The sequence below is a fragment of the Ciconia boyciana genome, chromosome 1 (assembly GCF_034638445.1).
Source record: "Ciconia boyciana chromosome 1, ASM3463844v1, whole genome shotgun sequence".
Lineage (NCBI taxonomy): Eukaryota > Metazoa > Chordata > Aves > Ciconiiformes > Ciconiidae > Ciconia > Ciconia boyciana.
Window position 1 is genome coordinate 72,291,098 of NC_132934.1, and position 19,736 is coordinate 72,310,833.

Consider the following 19,736-nt stretch of genomic DNA (forward strand, 5'->3'; position numbering starts at 1 on the left):
GTCTGTCTACAGAATAAAACAAAATCATGTTCTAATCTGGCACAACTCCATTAAAACACAATCGGTTACCTTTGCTCAGAGCAATTTTAGGGGTAGATTCAAGACTATACCCAGACCATAAACCAATACTGCCTTCATCTCAGTAAGATACTAAACAGATGATATCTCTTAAATCACTTGTTCTTGATTAGTTGTTCCCATCTCCTTGGGAAGTAGGGATGTTGCATTATTGTAGTCGAGAAAGCAGCAGTGAGAAACTCATTACTGACCCAACCCTGCTGTTTTTTCATGTTCAGCAGACCCCTGTAAAAATATCCACTGGAACTTGGTGAACATTGAGTAACTGTCCATTAGATGAATGTTACTTGGAGTTAGGGTCTACCCTTATCTGATAGCTTGCTTCTTCAAACCCATTTCCATACTATCCTCTAATGCATCCCAGACATGATCTGCTTCAAGAGCTGACAACAGTATTTACTGCTCTGTCTCTGTTCATCTCTCTATCTCTGCAGAAACCCTTTTCCTGCCAGGTGTTACAGTGCTTGCCAATACATGATTGATGTGCGCATGTGTTTCTGCGGACGTACTTTCTGATGTGCTGAGATTATTGCATATATTTTTTCCAAGGCACTGGGTAAATGTCATAAGATAAAAGCTCTGGTTGACTTTTGTTTTATTCCAACTGGTGTCCGCAAGTAGGAACGTGTGCAGCCCATAATAAGCCCTTTGGATCTACTGGTCAGTATGGTGTCTGTTTCACTGGGTTTCTTTCCTTCAGATTGCTTATGATTAATCTGATACCAGTCTCTGTGTACTGCACTTCAAGCAATTGCTACGGAAGTGAGCACAGTGGAGCAACCATTTGACTTCAGGGGAACTGCGAGTAGCAGTAGGTTAACCCATGTGTCATCCTATGTTTAGGAGTAATCATTCAGTAGACTTGCATTGTTTCTAACCTTCCTAAACACAGTCTCCCATTTCCTGTCTTCCCTCCTGCAGAGAGAGCATTAAAACCCCTTTCCACCAGACACTTTGTGTCTCAAGTAGTGTAGAAGAAAACCAGCATATTCTTTCGGCTCTATCTCTTTACCCTTGGACAACCAGATGGAAGGATTGGCTCACAGTTTGTTTTACCAGAATTCACTATTGCCATATTCAAGCCCCTATTGTAGAAATGGCAATACGTTGTTCCTTCACTCTGGGATTGCCCTAATTTATTCAAAATAGTGAACAGACAGCTAAATTGTAGGGTGCAGCAACAGACTTTCTTTTTTTAATTTTTTATATCTGGATTCTTTTAGACATAATAAAATAGCTTCTTAGTCATTTCCTAGTTATTTCCCTAGTTATCCATAGCCATTTCTCAGGCAATGCCTCTGATTTGTTGCAAGCCTGGAGGGGACGAAAGGGACCCTTCAGCTTTCATAATTTTTTTCTGGGAAAGGTGGATTTTTTTTTTTTTCCTTGACTGTGGTCTTAAACATACTAAGCAAAATGAAACATGTATTTTTAAAGCTGTTTGAATGATTGTGGTAAGTAACCGGAACAACCATATTTCTTTTTAAGAGCATTGTGATTTCTAGACTGCTGTTAGACTTCAAGCATAGGGAGTAACTCAGTGCTCCCTATGTAGGAGTATTGTTATAGAGGAATTTTATCAGAAAAACAAAGGACAAACTTCTTCAGTATACCTGTCTCTACCTCTGGAAGCTTGAGGATGTTTTCTGCCTAGGCCTTTAGTTCTCAGCTGGCACTAAATTAGCACTAAAGTAGGAAGAAATTTAAGAGGAAGAGATTGTTTGTTCTGTAGAACGTTGGTCAAATTCTTTTATTTAGAAGTTGACTGCACACGCCCATAACACAGTGTTTTAGCAGTGAACTAATTTTGAAAAGTCCCTCCTTTCCACCCAGACCCCACTACTCCTCCCTGCTACATCAGCACTTCAGCTGGCTGGTCCTGCAGTGCTGACACAAGAGTTGGGAACACCTTTTCCCCTCTGATTTTTTTTTTTTAATTTATTTTATTTTTAAGGGCTTTTTCTTCCAGCCAGGTCTCTTCAGGGCAATACAGCAGGACCTGTCTGCACACACTTGAGCATATAAGGAATGACAGGATAGGGCCAGGAACAAGCTGTCAAATTAGTAGGAAAAAAGTAACCTGCATCTATTAGGAACATCTTAAAAAAAAAAAAAAATATATGTATCCTATATTGTGAGGCACCTCACTTAGGAGACTAGCTGCAGAAGGCTCCCATATAGTCAACAAAAATAAGATTCTTCAAAGGGCAATTAAGATTCTTACATCAGCCAAGAGACTGTGGAAGGAAACTAAACTATGGTGACTAGACTGCCATATCTCCATTATATGTATATAAGCTTGGTGACAAGCTGACACTTAGCGGCTAGAACTGCTTGTCACAGGCGCTATTCAGAATTTTGCTTCCCAGTCCTTCCTGTCCCTAGGCAGAGAAGGATCTTGAGCAAGTTCCATATACCAAGATGCAGGAGGAATTGAAGATTCTTCTTTTTTTAAGTATGGCTGTTACCAGCATCACCATTAACCAGCCCTATGTAGCCAAAAGAAGAGACCCTCTCTATCAGGACCTGGGACAGTCAAAGTTCAGATGGGGTGGTGTCTGTACCTTTCCTCAGAATGATCTCCCAAACAACCAAAAGATTTACTTCAACTGCAGGTAGAACAAATGGCTCTCTCCTTTTTAATGACAATAGCTCAAATCAGCTAAGTAATATAAAACAGAAATAAAAAGGCTTGTAAACAAATCTTCTCCTGTCCACTGATCTTGCAGGTGTCTCTTCATTCAGTCTCTTTTTCATAGATGAGTGGGATTTTGGTCTACTTTAAGCTCTTCACACTCCTCTTTAGGGTCCAAGGAAAAGTATGTCCCTTTTCCACCTCAGTAGTTCCCTATTTTTTCAGCAGCCTCTCAACATCTGCAGTATTGCCCCATTTCTGAGTTCTCCTACTCTCCCAAATATCCTTCTGCCTGCCTCACCCTGTGGACTGGAAGTGTCTCCCTCAGCTGCTACTAAAACAGAGGTAACTTCTCTTTTCTCCCAAAACTAGTGTTCTGTCCAACACTAGAACAGGACACATGAAGCAGCCCCACTGCTGCCCAGCCACTCTTTGAAAGAAGCATGGCATGTCTTTTATACCAAAAAGCAAAACAAACTCTATCCGTCAGAACTCCACTGTCATAAAATCACAAGACTGGCTTAAAAATTATGGAGTTTAAACTAACAAACAGCAGACACTTCTTTGTTCATCTGCTGTTAGAGGCTAGCAGTTTTAAAGCTCATCTTGGCAACTACTAAAGCTGGAAGCGTACTACTGGGGAGGGGGAAGAAATCTGAGACTTGTGTGTGATTGCAAAAGTTGGGTATTTAAGGGGCGGGGAAGGGGGGAAGATGTGGGAAGATTTCAGCAAAAATAAGAGTCAACACTCATATATGATCATTGTCAAACACAGTTCTAACTTGAAGGAGAGCTTGCCAAAAGAAGAAAAGTTAAGTGGATGGCTCTTTATATCTGGAAGAGGTAATCAGCTCTAATGAGTAGGTGGCTATTTTGCATCTTTTTTCTTTTGTAGACTATATGTGCCTTCCAGATGGTAAATATTTTTAGTTCCTATTTTTGTCCTTATTTCAAAAGAGATTTAAAGATCTCGGAGGAAGCATGTTCATTTTCCATTATGCCAGTTTAAAGCCTCTAATGAAGTTTGAGAGCAGAATTTGGCCCATAAAATATAGTTCTATGTCTATGATACATATTACACAACCCCCCAAGGAACTTCAATAAATACACTTATTGAACTACTGTAACACTAAAATATGCTGCTGGGCCCTTTGGTTTCTTCTATACTAGGAGGTTTCTGAGAATTGTTGTTTACATCAGCACTTGTACAAATGGGAAATCAAATCATTAATTTATAAAATGGCATCTGGAAGTCTTAATTTCTGATTGATCTAGCTCCCTCTGGATTTTCCATGTCATCCAGCACCATAGCTTTTGAGCATAATGTAACTTAAGTAGGTTAACATCCCACGATTCAGGGCAGATTTCAGAGAGGTTTCCACCCTGCTGAATTCATAAGCGAGACTGAAGAATCAAAATAATTCCTTAAGTATCTTTCAAGCATACGTAAATCTTTTGGACTTGAATCTACCAGGTAAATTTGAATAGTTCATAATACTGGCTCTGGATGGATTCCCTCTTGCAGATCTGACTCCAGGGGTGCCATATAAACACAAGCTTTCTACTACTGCTGCTAATGGAGCAGGACCCGTAGCTCAGACACAAAGGCAGGGGAGGGGGGTTGGGGCGGCTGCCTATGCTGACTCCTTTTAATTTTGCACCACATTTAACTGCCTACCATTTCTTGTATACTCAAGTCTTGCCTTTCCTCTCCTCTGCAGCCCTCTGATGGGGTAAGGACATAGCAGTGTTTTTTCAGCTTGTGGCTAGCTCTATGTTGTATTTTCTATGTTGGATTTTTTTTGTCTGTTTTTTTTTTTTAAACTCAGACTCTATTATTGACCTTTACCGTGGGCTATTGGCCTTTCCCAGATGCCCAAACCAGGTCTCAGGTGGAAGGCAGCAGGTGCCAGCCTCTCTGAACCAGAAAATTTCACAAGCACTTCTCCGCTGAGGGGTGGAGGCAGTCCTGGACCTCTCTGCTCAAGAAAAATAACCTCAAAACAGAGTGTTTGCTCTTCTCAGCAGTGGCTCAGTAGGCATCAAGTAGGCATCAGCAGTCAGGAAGTTGCCCAGCAGTGGAGTAAAATGATGGGCAGCCCACGCTTGTACCATGCTCCTGAGCAGCCATGGCTGCTTTCCTCTGTGTGCGAAGTAGAGCTGCCATGCTCTGCACCTGCGTGGTCAATGAGAAGAGCTGAGCCTCCTGCACAGTTGGCATCTGCCCCAGGAGGCCAGAGCTGCCAGCACTGTGCCAGAGCAGTGGCAGTGCTCCTCTCCTCTCTCTTTCAAGAGGGCAAATACTGGTCTCTGTTGGACTAGGGCTGCTGGGGACTGAGCAGAGGAGATGCACTCGTTCATTCAATCCTGCTTGGAAGTGGTGGCTGAGAGCTGCAGAGGGACAGAGAGGCCCTGAAACAGAGGATGTGGTAGCCCAAACTTAGGAGTTAAATGTAGGCAAGCGAAGGTGCACGTACGGGCTTTCTCTGTGGTAGTCTGCTCTGGCGTTCCCTCTCCTCACAGGCACTTACTGTGGTACATTTATGTTTCAAAATCATCTTCTGATGAAGCAGTAACCTCTTTTCCCCTCTGGCATTTTCAAATATGAGAGTTTTTTTCTTAATCTTAGATGTATGACCTGGAACTGTGTACATTACATATTTTTTTCTGTGACTAAAGTCCTCAAGGATACCAGTGCTATGTCTGCATTAGCAAGTAGCACCATGCAACAGGAGCAGATTTGCTGGGTGAAACAGCTTGTGCTGAGGGCCCCCATGCTCTAAGCCTTTGGGTTATGAAGGCAGGGGAGAACTCACACTAGCCCTAGCCCAGTCCTGTGAAGCAAAGACCCATTAACAACTGGACTGCCTCTTCAAAGGTTCACTTCAAGAGGGCACTAACTGCTCCAAATGAAAACACTAATGTGGATGCAGCCCCACCTCCTGTTCAGTATTTTGATCCTCCTGTATATTGACAATATTTTCTGAATTACATGGTTCTCAGGAAATTTCAACAGGCCTCTTTATTGTGTGTCAGGGTATTGAATGAAAATAAAGGTTGTTGCAGGGTCAGCCATTGAGAAAGTATTTTCAGGCAACCCTCTGGCTTGGCAGTTACCCCTGCCAGTCCTCCTAACTCTTGTGTTTTAGCTGGTTCCTGTGTAATACTAGCTGTAGAGCTACTAACTATGCAGTTCTAATCCCCATCATCTTCCTTTTAACTAGAAATACCATGTGAAACACAAAATCTGGTGCTTTTCTCAATATCAAATAGATTAGATCTGCTGTGTTGTCCTTGTCTAGAAAATTGTATCAAAGGAGGATGTCAAGTTTGTCAACTCCTACCTTTAGCGAACCTGTGTTGCATTTTATCTTACTCTCTACTTATGTCACTATTTTCTTATTCTGCATTTCTCTTGTCAAAATTCTTTACTTCAGATTTCTTTCCTGAAGCTTTATATACTAGTAAAGTCGGAGGATTCAGCAAGGGAAAGAGTTGATCACTTTTCCCCAGTCTTTAAATACAGGTATGATACTAGAATTGCTAATGGTGTATCATGCTGCCTGAATGTAGATATTTTTTTAAACCCTCACGAAATAACTTGCTATTTCATGTCCTTGTTCTTTTCATAATACTTGGGCAGACATTAGCTGGTGTTTTGACACACATGCATCAAGCTCCTTTGTTTTTCTCCTGCTTCAGATCTATATAAGCTTACCACTTTTGTTTTAGCTATCCTGCCTTTGACACCAGCTTTGGCAACGTGACTTTTATTGAAAGCCAAAGTTTAGCTTATGAAAAAATCTAAATTGTTCTCAGTGTCTGCTCCTCCTTCTTTACATAGAAGCAGCTTTTTTTTTTTTTTTCTTATTTCATATGGGTGAAGAATCATTTCCTATTTATTTTAATTGCTTTGTAAAGTCTGTTTGACTCTGGTTGTTCTCACTTAATCCTTATTGTCAGCTATGAACATAGCTTTCTTTCCTATAAATACCTTCTTCCACTCCTTGAAAGCTACCTGTTTCTTTCTAGTACTCTTTAAAACACTGTTACTAATCCTGTTGTGCTCAGAGCCCTTCTCTGTAATTCTTCTTTTGTGCAAAATACAAATTCTATCTAATTTGTGTGCTTTTTGGGCTACAAGTGGAGAAAGCTTAGGCTCTGTGTAATTTCTTACCTTTTCAGTCCAACTGATTTTGCTAGCTAGTTCGCCAACCTTCTCAGTCTTTTGAAACCAGAAACCTTAGTTATGGATCAGGGAGGGAGGGGTGTTTGATGCTTCTTCCATTCAATTTAGGTTTAATCAGCTTATTCTCACCTAAGCTACACTTATTTTTTAAAATGCTTTGTAATTTATAAAAACAAAGTATAAATAGCATCACCTGCTGTTAGTTTTAAGGAATTTCTGGCTATCCAAGGTCTTCTGCAACTTTCTATAACTAGTCTAGTTTATTAAGTTAATCAGCACAATAATTTTGTACCTTTTAAGGAAAACTAAGAGATGCAGCAGGCCCTCAGAAACAACTTTTTTTTTTTCTATCCATATCCTGAGTGGTTTTGTGACCTGAAATGGCTCGCTATTACTGGAGTGAATTTGCATAGATGCATCCACAGGCAATAAAAAACAACAAAACAAGTTGTTCTGCCATTAAGAACAAATTATATTTAAAACTTTTATGTGTTTTAGAGGCCTGCAAAGTGGACCTAATAGGGGAAAAATGTGCCAACCTATTGAAAAGCTGAAAACTATCTTCATTTCAGTTGTGACCCGATAAGGAAAACAAAAGCTAATTGGACTCTCTGATATTTGCATCAGTCTACACAGAAGCATGGGAAAAAGATGTCTGAAAAATGATACATGTACATAATAAATTATATTTTATCAGATCTATAAAAAGTGTTCAAGACATACACTTAACATAGTTGAGCAAGATAATTTGTTGTGCTTTAAACAGTATATGTCAAGTAACTATTAAAAACAAAAAAGCTGAGTTTCTTAAAGGAGCCCCGAGAGAATCCAAGACTGTGAAACGCAAACCCCAAGTGCCCAAGTCTCCTAGGCATGTTCTAGATTTACAGCTTTAACACTTACATGTGTTTTATGACCTTTGATTTTCATTCTAACCTCAAAGCTGCACTAACACTTCTAAGTGAAACAGAGCATCCGTTCAGCTCCGAGTGATACAATCAGTGTTTTTTCTTGTTCTTGAATTGTTGAAAAGGGCATATTCCAAAAAGTGATTGCAACCACAAGCTGACTACAGAGAAACTAGGAGGCAGTGGTTTAGTAAAATGCAAACAAGCAGAGCTTTATTGTTATTTATACTGATTCTTATCCCATCATTTTTTTTATTGCATAAAGACAGAGCAAGTTAAAAAATATGGTGGGAAGTTATTGTGTTGGCAGTGGTATATGTATTTTGTAAAACAAACAATTTAAAGGCCCATTAAACAAACATCTCTCATTCTTGACATAAGATCACAGTGCTGCTATCTGCTTTTTAAAGCCTGATTTACAACAGAAGGTGCAGGGTAGAATAAAAATGCGTGAGAAGCATCTGATTAGGGCAGTTGTAAACATCCCCTGTGCCAAAGAGGGTTTTTTATCTATAGGTAATGGACAGAGCCATGTTGTCTGCATCTTCTTTCAGTGGCATTATTCTATTCTGACCAGGCTCAAGTTAGAAATATAGGTTTGTTGCATTGTTTTCCTGTGATTACTGTATGAATAACTCTTGCTGCAGATTTGCTCTCATCATTTCACAGATAATATTGACAATGATCTTATTTATGATGCAGGAAGACAGTGTATGTGTGTGTATATATTCCATTTCTATCTATTTATCTGTGACCCAACTGATTGGTGATAGTAATATTATAGTAGCTAAACAGTGGCAGGCATTTATTTGTGAGTCTGGAATAAACTAATTTTAAGTGATCCTGAATTTGTTCCTAGTGGAAGGGGAATAAAAAGACCATCACAGCAGGCTATTATCAAGTCTCCTGCTGGAAGTCTCAGGTATAAGGTATCAAGAATTGAAAGGTTTCACTGGCAGAGTACCAGCAGGGTAGGTCCTTGGGGTCTGGGACCAGGCGAGGTAGAGGGTATGAGACATTGAGGAGGTGTTTGTAGGTACCTATATCTTTACTTTTGCACCTTGACTGTGATTGCATACCCCAGGAAAGCAAAGCATACTCTGTGGTCTTGCTGACTCGACTGCAAGCCAAAATAAGCTCAGCACTTCAGAAGTTCAAGGCCATAAAAAATAGAGGGTATGGTTTTAGGGCATGCTCATCTCACCCACCAGTAGGTTAGTCAGCTAGTTCATCCAGACTCCTCTCTGGCCAAGGGAGGGCATGTTTACACTGCAAGTGAAGCCCAGATGATCCCCAGGTTTGAGGCCCGAAGTGCTTCCTGTTGACTTTGTTAAAACCAGATTTGAGTGCTCCTTTGCTCTGGGATGTTCTGAAAATTGCTGTGCCCTCAAGGGTCAGCACAGTAAGGTGCCTATATGCAATGTAAATATACTTGAAAGGCTAGGTTTAGCCTTGCTCAGCCTGGGATAACTTGGATCTTGGGTCATTACTGCTTCTGAATTTTCCAATCTCCCTGTTGCTGCCGTGGGAATCCCAGCCTCAGCAGTAGCCAGCTCCCACTTCACGAGTTGTCAGATGACTGCTCAAGCACTCGAAAAATTGCAAAGTCCCTGTAGAGTTTTATTTATTGTTAGCAGGTAGCTTTAAAATTAGCCTGCCTACAACGATGCAAAACACAATGAGACCTTAACACTATTAATTGCTTTTAAAAAAAGATGGGGAAGAGGAGCTGGCAATAGTCACTGGGAGCTGTCATTAGTCATTAAAAGAGAAATGCAGCACAGCAGTGAAATTTCCCCTACCCTGCTGTAGCCATGCAACTTCAATAAATTTGGATTGCTGTTCTCCTGGTGCAGGAAGCCACCCCTATAGCAGGGGTGAGGACATTACCACAAACTAATTCACAGATATCCATATTGGCTTTGCTACATGGCATCTAATTGAATGCAAAGATTTGTTTTGTTTCTTTGGGTTGGTCTGTAGAGGTAGGTCCCGATCAAGGTCACCACTACAACACATAGCGGGGACTTCTGAGGTGATTTTTAACATGCAGTTAAGTTCCTGCTACAAGTCTTCCCCGCTTCTCTTTCTCACTTTGTTTACTATAGAGGGGCTGACAGTTGTCAGTTGACTAATGAACAATGTAATTTTACCATTTGTTACTTTATAGGGTAAAGCCAGCATGTGGAGGAGTCCTGACCTGCTCATCACACCACTGGGTCCTGCTCTCCACTCCCCATCTCTCCCCCCACTCCTCCTGGCCCAGAGTGCCTCCTCTTTGCTTGCGCTGCTACAAATGACCATGAGTCTGCAGTGATAGTTGGATAAATTCACTGATCCAGGTTAAAAAAAAGAAAAAAAAAATCTTTAAAAGAACTTTGACTAGATTGAAAACAAACATCCAGAAGAAAATCAAAGGGAAAAAGAATTTGAGGCCAATTTTGCCTCGAAAACTGGAGTATTGTGAAACTATAGGCATAGAAACTTAATTGGTTAACACCAAAACCTACAGATGACAAAATGAGTTATTTTTCAAAAACTTGTAAATGATTATGACTGTACAAGACTGTACAGAAGACAACAGTTTCAAGTGTCTGGTACTAAATGAAACCTTGACTTCTCTCCTCAGTTTTCAAAGAATTATTCCTGCTTTATCTATAGTCAGCATCACTTAACCAGCACCAAGCTTTTTCAGAACTGCAATGTGGGATAACTACTAGGTAAAGATGTAGATATCACACCCCTGTTTTGGGTACTTTTTCAGTAATTACCATTAACCTGAATATAAACCTTCAATTGTAAGTCAGCAGTTACCCATACAATCATAATGAAGTAATTGCCAACTGTTCTTTTTCTTCTTACTTGGGAAAAGGTGCAGATCCTGTCCCACAGTATGTATTTGTAAATGCTAACCAATAAGGAAGACTGGATCTTCACTGACACTCAGACACTAAAAGCTGGTCTTTTAATAATCAGAAATAGAATAGGCAGGTTGATAAAAGGCTAGTATTTAATCCCAAGACAAAATGGCACTTGCTTTTCCAGGAAAATTTTTTTTTAACCTACATCTCCATATAAGCAAGGGACTTTCTCTTGCAACTGTTCAGCTCTGTGTAGAAACAAATAAACAAACTGACCTCCCTTTTTTCCTTTCATTCAGAGAATTCCTGTATCAGTAACTATAGATGCACCCAACAAGAATATTTAAAGTTCATGTCAGAGGCAGATCCTGTTCATGATGGTCTAAATTCAACTATTAAAGCAGTCTAAAGTGGATCAATTGCTAAAGATTAATTGGCCTGATGTTTTTTCTTTCCTGATTTTTTTCCCCATGAATTTCAATAACGGTTCTGTTCATGATTACACAAAAGATTTTAGACCAACACTTATTTTGAATTGCCACAGGCTTATAGTGTAAATTATTTAGGTCATGATATTCTCTCCCTCCTTGCCATTCCCCTTGTGCTTTTGGCCAGTCCAATGTTTTTTCTAGTGTTACAACTTCTGCTCTTTTTTTTTCTCTTCTAGTTCAATATAATTCAAGGAAGAGAACTTCTTCCCATGTCTCATTCTAAGGTGTCTTGCTGTCAGGAGTTTATATCCAATATTTATCTTCAGTGCACTTGTCCTAATGTGATCCCATTTCTTACAGAGATAATCCAAGCAGTCATTTTCAATTTATTATTATTAGGAATAGGAGAATTTCAGTGATATTAGCAATTCCAGTCCTAGTTCAGGACTTCACTGTGCTAGAAATTATGCAACCACCCTCACTCCAGTGCCCTAATATTAATGTTACTAAAAAGAGCTTAAGTCCATATAAACAAAAAGATGTTGAATGTTGCTGCTGGGGGAAGTAGGGGGGACAGCAGAGGGAAGCAAAGACTAGTGAGGTTGTTTATAAAGAATTGCCCAAGATGATTACTGGCAAAAGGGATAGCTAAGCAGTCAGTTTTGTGTTCAAATATGTAGTCTTTAATTGCTTTAGTGTGTGATATTTATTATTATTAATTTTATTTTTGGTGGGAAGGCGCAGGGGATTGTCTTGGTTTTGCTTTTTCCTCTAAATATGACTGCACTGATGGACAAGGAAAGGAAGATAAGCTTGGATACATTTGATATTAAAGTAAAAGCAAAATTCAAGGGACATATGGTTTGGGGGGGCTTTGTTTGTTTGGTTTTTGGAATGGAGTTAGTTTAGATTGTAGCTCTACAGAGTTACATTGGCAGAGCTGAGTGGGTGGGAAATATGGGAACAGGATGGAGGGGAATAAGCAGGTAGGACTTGCTGTATGTCAGTCCAGAAATGACTCTGTCTCTCGTGAAGCCCTTCATCAATTTGTACATTTTATATCCCCAGCATGTTAAACCAAACTGGTACTGATTCAAGTGACCAGACTTATTTTTTGGTGTACCCCCACAACATTTTTCTGGAAAAGTGCACAGGAGAATGTGGTAGTGACAGTGTCTTCTAATCTCAAAGAAAAGGAAAACCTGAGAGGTACATGCAATTTCCTTTAATTTTGCAGCTTATTTTTCCCCATTCTACTAAGCACATCTTAAATCTGAAGGGTAGAATTTATTCTTCACTTCAAGGGGAAGAAATCCAAAGGTGTACAAGGTAACGTACAAGAAGTAGATTCTTCATGCTCATGGATTTTGCTTCCTTTCTACTACTATATCCTCACGGACACTGAAAGACTAAGGTCACTGTTTCTGATGTGTTTAGGGTTATGGGGATACATGTTCTCTTCTTTAAGCCAAATGACAAAAATTAAGTGGAAAGGCGTAGCAGGGTCTATTCATAGCTGTTGTCATTCATTATTTTTTCAAGCATCTTTAATTTTTTTATATGCTTTTAAGTGGCCTATTTTGCAGCTGTATTGTTCAGAGATCCTTGTCCACCCCTTGGATTTCAGTTCTTAATTTGGTGAAATTGCCCAAAGGTCATGTCTCTAATGGGGCTGCAGTGACTTTTGAACAGTCGTGCTGCTCATAGGGACAACAGTGATGAATGTCTTGAAAAGTGACTTCAAGTATACATTCACTCCTGATTTAACAACCGCTTCTGTCCCTTGAAAAGTTGTAACTGGTGTGTAATCTTATAATGCAGTGTCAACCTTTTATTTGAAGTGAGCATTGTACATACAAGTGCTGTATGATGACTTTCGGGCAGCCAAATACCTTTTTTGCTTTTTAGTAAGTTGGTTCAAATTTCCAGAGCTATTAACAAAGCAAACAGAATGGTTATATTTTTATATCAGAGCATAATTACGTTTACCAGCTAGCTGTCCAACTTATCTTGCTGTCCCTGGTAGCTGACTATAAGAATGATTCTTATCATTGGGAATATATTTGATTAAAACCCGGAATATTTGAAAACTTCACTTAAGTGTTCTTCCTCTATGCAGTGTTAACAGAGGTGGTGCTGTTTCCAGATTTTTAATGCTTGTTCATCTGAACATTAGTCCATATTGACCCACTAGATATTCCAATGTGTTTATTTAACCATTACTTTTAATGAAAAGTTGGGGGAAAAGCTTAACCTCTTATGAAGGTTTAGTGCTATGTGCTGAGCTTTGGTGTTTTTATATATTCTAATCCAATTAATATGTATAATATGAACTGAACAGTGAAATAATTCACCTATACAGACTTCACCCATGATCTCTATCATGGCAAAAGATGATGATCTTCTGTGCTAATGCATTCTGTATTCTGAGGTTTGCCTTGAGATCATTGTGATGAGTTTGTAGGGATTTAGGCACCACAGTGCCTCTGAAGAGCTTGCCCTTTTGCTGTCTTTCTGACAATTTCATTTTAAATATCCTACATGTTAAGGGAAATAAATGGAATAAACTAGAAAAAGTACAGTTAATCACTAACATTTCACCACAGGGATCATAAAGAAGAGAACAAAGTTGAGATATGAAAATGGAAAAGAATACAAGTTATCACATTTTTTTTACCTACGTGTCTGAATTTTGTCTGTCTGACTACAGGATCAGATCTTTGATTTCTTACATATTGGACTCCAACTGGATCTTATTGCCAGTGAAGTTTCTTGTGAATTTGAACTGGAAGAGGACTGGGGTGGGGGAAGGCAGAATTATACTTCTTCAGAGCATAATTCTAACTACACACTGAAATACCTAGAGCAAACTTTCATTTTGTATTTTAATAAGATTTCTAGACATTTCTTGTGATCCAATAGTTTGAAACTCTTCACAGGAATAACCCATTGGTGTTCTGTTAAATAGGGGCTGTACTGGACTACAGCATGTAATCATGTAACCCATCACATTCTAGGGGCTATGCTTATTTCATTTACACCAGTCTCATCATACTACCTATGTGTATCTAAATGGCATGTTTTGAAACTTTGGTATTTACCTGCTGGAAAAAGCCTATTTCCTTGTTCTCATCACACACACCATTGAATTGAAAATATCACATCTGTTCCTTCTTAGTGTCTTTGTAGGCCTTTGTAGCCCTACAACAACAGTCATTGTCCCTGAAGAAGTTTAGCAAGGTTTTAAGTGTATTTTAGGCGTACATCTGAGTATCTCAAGGTCTGTTGTTGCTCATTATAAGACTAGCTCAATACCAGTTAAAAGAACTGGATGGATATCAGGATAACCATGGTTGACAATGTAGTTGTTAGTCTGTGTGAGGACACCAGACAGCTCTTCTAACCCAGGCCTTTCTATGCTGTGGTGTACCTCTTGGGCCCTAAACCATCCAACAAGAAAGATTGAGCATCACTTAGCGAGCTTGACTGGCAGGGGGGAATCTTGCATGCATATCATTGGAAGACCCAACTTTCCAGCAAGAACCACGACTTTGGAATTTGAGAGAGAATAAAGTCTGAAACAGCTCAAACGTCTCCCTATTTGTCTTGTGCCAGTCTCCTTTCCCATCTGCTCTGTGCACAGGTCCTTGTATTGCTCTAACAGCAGACATCAAGCTGGCTAGGACAGAGCAGCCTGGTCTCTAATTCTTTGTCACCTTCAGAAATCATTTGGATACAAAGACAGCACTCTCCTTGCTACTAGCCTCCTTGCTATTTGACCTCAGATAAGAGAAAGAGGCTGACTGCTTTGCTCTTATCCACCCTGTGTCAAGAAATGTCTTTCTAAATCCCTTTCTGCTGGTGGTGAGAATACTGTATTTGGCAGCACCAAGTGTGGAAATCCAAGGTTCAAAAGCCTGTATGGGAAGAGATCTGTCCACTTTAAGCCTACCATCATGAACATGCATCTCCTGCTACGGCCTGACTGTCCAGTTGTCTTGCTGCAGTGTGAGTGTGTATGGGGGAAAGGGGACGGCACTGCAACTCTGTTCAGTGTTTGCCATTAGGCCAAACAGGCAACAACCTGTGCCAAATTCTAAGGCAAGTCAGGAGGATGCAGGGCACACACTTTCAAGCCTTTACCCCACCACTGGCTCACTCAGTGTAGGTCCTACTGGTCTTCCATATAACCTGTCATTTTTCTAGATAAGTTCGCATGTTGTCTTTTCCATAAGAAGATAAAAAGCCTGTCTTAGAAATAATGATTTTTGACAAAGCCTGAGCTCTGAAGCAAGAACACACTTAACAGTCCTTGAGGAATTGGTTCCCGTTTTGAAGATATGTGGTTTTTGGTTTTGTTTTTTAAAAAAGTGGAAGATGAGCTCCTCATAATCTAGGCAGCTAGCAGCCGAGTCCACGGCTATAGTAGTACCACCAGTTATGCCTTATGCTGCCACCTCAAAGTCCCCCTGTTATGCTGACCCTCTAGATACTTACAGTCAGTGTGGAACTGCTGCTGTGTGTTCCTCCTCCCTCTGGGCATGGTTGGAAATCCTTTGCTACAACTGGAGGACCTAAACGTTTCTGAGTCAGCTCTTTGTAGCCTAGCCTGCTGAAACAGGGGGATAGCACTCCTGCCAAACTGCAGTGGTACCTTGATAGTGCTGCTCCTTGAAGTGACTGAACAAACCATGAGATGAGGCTCTTCTCCTTAGCATGCTGTTAGCAGGCCACATCATGCTCCTTGACAAGTGACTGCTGGGCATGCAACTACCGATGTGGATTGATATCTGCATGTGGGAGGCCAATGTTGTATGGCAGCCCTTCTCTTGCAGAGTTCCAGCTGCTAGTGCAAGACTGGGATCAAAAACTGATCTAAATGGTGCATTCCACAGTAATCAATGTCTCCGATCTGTGTCTGTGCCTCAGGCTCCTCTATAGATTACATTCTCACTCCTCATCCGGTTTTCTATTTCCAAGATTTAAGAGATGGCTCATCAGCACTCAGCTCCTGCTCATCCCCATATGGTGGGTGATTGCTCTGGTATCTCTGAATCAGTCCTGGAGCAGGTTGTTTGACAAGTTAACTCATGGCTCTGTGATGATGAGCTAAGGCAGATGGTGGTTTAGCTTAGCCTGGAGCAAGAGGGAGGCTCTTCTGAGTATCTTCACTGCAGGTCTCTCTAGAAATATCTTTGTGAATGAAAGTTCAAGAATCTCTTTCCTTTCCCTCCTGTGGGGTGATGAAGTCTATCCAGTAAAGACAGATTCTGTATGGACATCATGCACTTTTTCCCAAAACATTTCTGGAGTGCCTTTTAGCTGAAGGACAGTATTTGCCTTCCTTGATACTGCTCCAGTTTTGTTTCAGTTTCTTTAGTTTAGTTCTTACACCAAAATGTATCAAGACCAATACAAGCAAATCTGTGATCCCCACATTTTCCCTCAGTGAGGATGAGGGAACATCTTCTGCCTGTGGAGGAACAAGTCTGCCTGTGGGACCAGGTGGCATATGGGGGGCACATGACACCTTCAGCCTTGCCTGAAGTGTCCGTGTACTTTCACATCGGTCTGCTCAAAAGGCAGGAGGACACCTTAGGGTCAAGTCAAATGCAGGATTTCTTTGCAGAATGTGGAAGGGCCAGTGGATTAAGGGAGATGGTTTCTTGGCCACATTGCCTTTGACACAGGCTTTTTGACTGTACCCAAGATCCTTAGTAAGAAAATAGAGGATTAGGAGGGAACTGTCTCGTCCCTTCTGCACTCTAGTGTGCGGACTTCTCATTTAAGGGACTATAACCTTTATTGTACCACTTTTTATTTCTTGTCCTCCTGGAGGGTAAGAGGGTCTGGAGGAAGAAAGGTTGGCTGGTTGGTTTCTACTGCCCCTCAGTTGGCTTGTAATCTATTACACACAAAATAAGAGAGGATCTTTCTCTTGTTATAGAGAAAGCCAGAGGAGGAAAAAAAAAGTATTTTCTTTGTTTGAAAACTGTAGCAGATGTCTGTGGCAATAAAAAGGCAATTATACTCGTATTATCATGAGAATTTCCAGCAGGAAATCTTGACAAACTCAAAGTTTACTTAACTGAGATAAATACAGTAGATAAATAGCAAACTGAATTTAGTTTACTCTTGTACACAGGTGTACTACACATTTCCTCAAGCCATGATTCACAGCCATAACCTTTCCTAATCACAGGCACAGCGAGATATGGCAGGAGTAGGAATGGGCTCATGTTATAAAATACAGCTATAGATCCAAACTTTAGAGAAAGTTTTGGTATATTTGGAGCTGATAAACAGGCTTGGGCTCATTTCTGTATCTCTAAAGGGGAGGAACTAAAGGGCCCAATTTGTTTTTCACCCTGGACATTTTATGCTGCTCTGAGGATGCAAGTTTTTGATTGAAAATATCTATAGGGTGTCCTCCACTGGCACAGAGCCCATGGCACCGCTAAGAATTTATTTCTTCCCCCCTCTTAGAGCAGCCTGGGAAGCAGCTTCTCTCTAAGGCTGCTCTGATTTATGCTGGGAACAAGATAGACCCTGGCAGCCTTAGAATCCGGAGGCCCACAGATAGCATGAGTGCAGTAATGGAAATAAGGGATAATACTCTGGGAATTTGGAGAATTCTGCTCTTGGAGTAAGGATGCCAAGCAGTACTTGAAGAAAAATTCTCTGTTCAATATTGTTTCCAGGCAGGCGAGCAAAAAAATATGTAAAAGCCAGCTGTACTCTGTTTTACTAGTCACTTCAACTAGAAAATTACTAAATATCTGTCTGATAACACACCAAATTCTTCTTACAATTTTAAATTTGTGGAATTAGTTCTTTTTCCCTCAGTGAGACGCCATTTGTATATCAAGGGTAGCCTTAGCTTGCAAAATCAAATTTGAAGGAGGCTATTTAGGCTTTCCATTTTCTTTCTTATCAAACAGCAGCTCAGAAATGTGTATGCTGTTTACTGGTTATGCTGCTGTACTTGTGATACAGATTTACCCTCTGAATATATTGACAGCAGAAAAGCCATTGACTTTAGGACCACTGCTGAATTATTGAATAATAGTTTTATTATTATAATAACCAACTACAGTGGAATTATTAAATTAACTGCAGATTAATATCCAATCTTCTCAGCCATCTTCTGATAGATCAGGTGATATTCAAACAGTAAAGACTTTTGCTTATATGGAAAAAAAACATTTTATGGAACTTAGAAGCTATAACATTTTAATAAAATATGCAGAGCATTGGAAGACTTGTTTTGTCAACAACTTAATCTTTTTTGAAATGTAGGATGCTGTACCACTCTAAATGACTACAAACAGATTGTTACTGTTGCAACAGACCATACTAGAAAGCATGGAACATTAAGACTGTCACCCAACACTTCTTGTTCCTGTTCAGTATGTGTAAGAGTATCTGCAACTCTGTTCTTTAGATCCTCAGATGCTGCCAAACTGCGTGCAAGGATTTTAAGCCACCTCAGTATCTGCCCTCTTCTCAAAGGAGTTGTTTGGCTATTGGAAGAAACATAAATCAGAGCAATTTAAAGGCTATTCTGTCTTATGATAACTGCTGTCAGCACACTGTTCCTGTAATCGGGGGTTGCTACCCATAAAGATCTTCCTTCCATATACCATTTTGCCTAGCTGCATGTCCTGTCGCACCAACAAGGAAAAATATCAGAGGAGCGTCTTGATATCATGTTAGACTTCCCCAGCACGAGGAGAATCTCTGAATGGCCGTTTAAGGCAGCCTTTTGCTAATAGAGAAAATAGGCCTGGAAACAACCTTGAAGTCTGGTCAACATCCTTAACTGAGACGGGACCAGCTGAATATTGACTGTTGTTTGCCACATCCTGGCAAGAAGGGATGATATAGACATATTCCTGTGAGATTGAATCGCCCTGTTGAACACCAGCCTTAATTTTTAGTTTCATTTCTTTGTTAGATATTGCTCTCTTCTCAGATTGTGGCCATCTTTAAATTGCTGTGCACAGTGGACCAAATAAACCTTCACTCAAGGTACTCCATGATAGGCAGAATCCAACCATGAAGGGCTGAAATAAAAAACAAATTTCAGATTGAGCTGTGAGACTATTTAATTCATTCATTCTTGCAGAGTTCTACACTGGACTGTTTGTTATAACATTTATGCTTACCAGCCCAGGGAAAAAGAGGTTACTTGTATAACTGCCATATATGCAAGGAAACACAGCTAACCACAGCAGTACAAGTAATATATACTGCAATTCTTATTAAAACCCAGCAACAGACTGAAAAATGTATGTTAAACAAACTCAAACAATATAGTTTAGGAAATTGACATTTATTTATTGATGTTCTGTATGTAATAAGTAATGTATGATTAACTATTCATAGCCACTTATTTGTGTAGATCTACAAAAACAAACAAAAAAAACCCGAACAGAACTTACAAGTGTTGCTCCCTCTCAACTTGTATATACTTGTTCACATTGTTTCTCCTGTTCTCATAACAGACTGACTAAAAAGTGTCAGTCCTGGGACTGGTTGCCAAGGCCTGCTTACATGACTGAATTGCATATTTCACCCCTCGTATGGGGAAGAAGTTGTTGAACTCCCTATAAACTATGTGGAAGGGAGAGA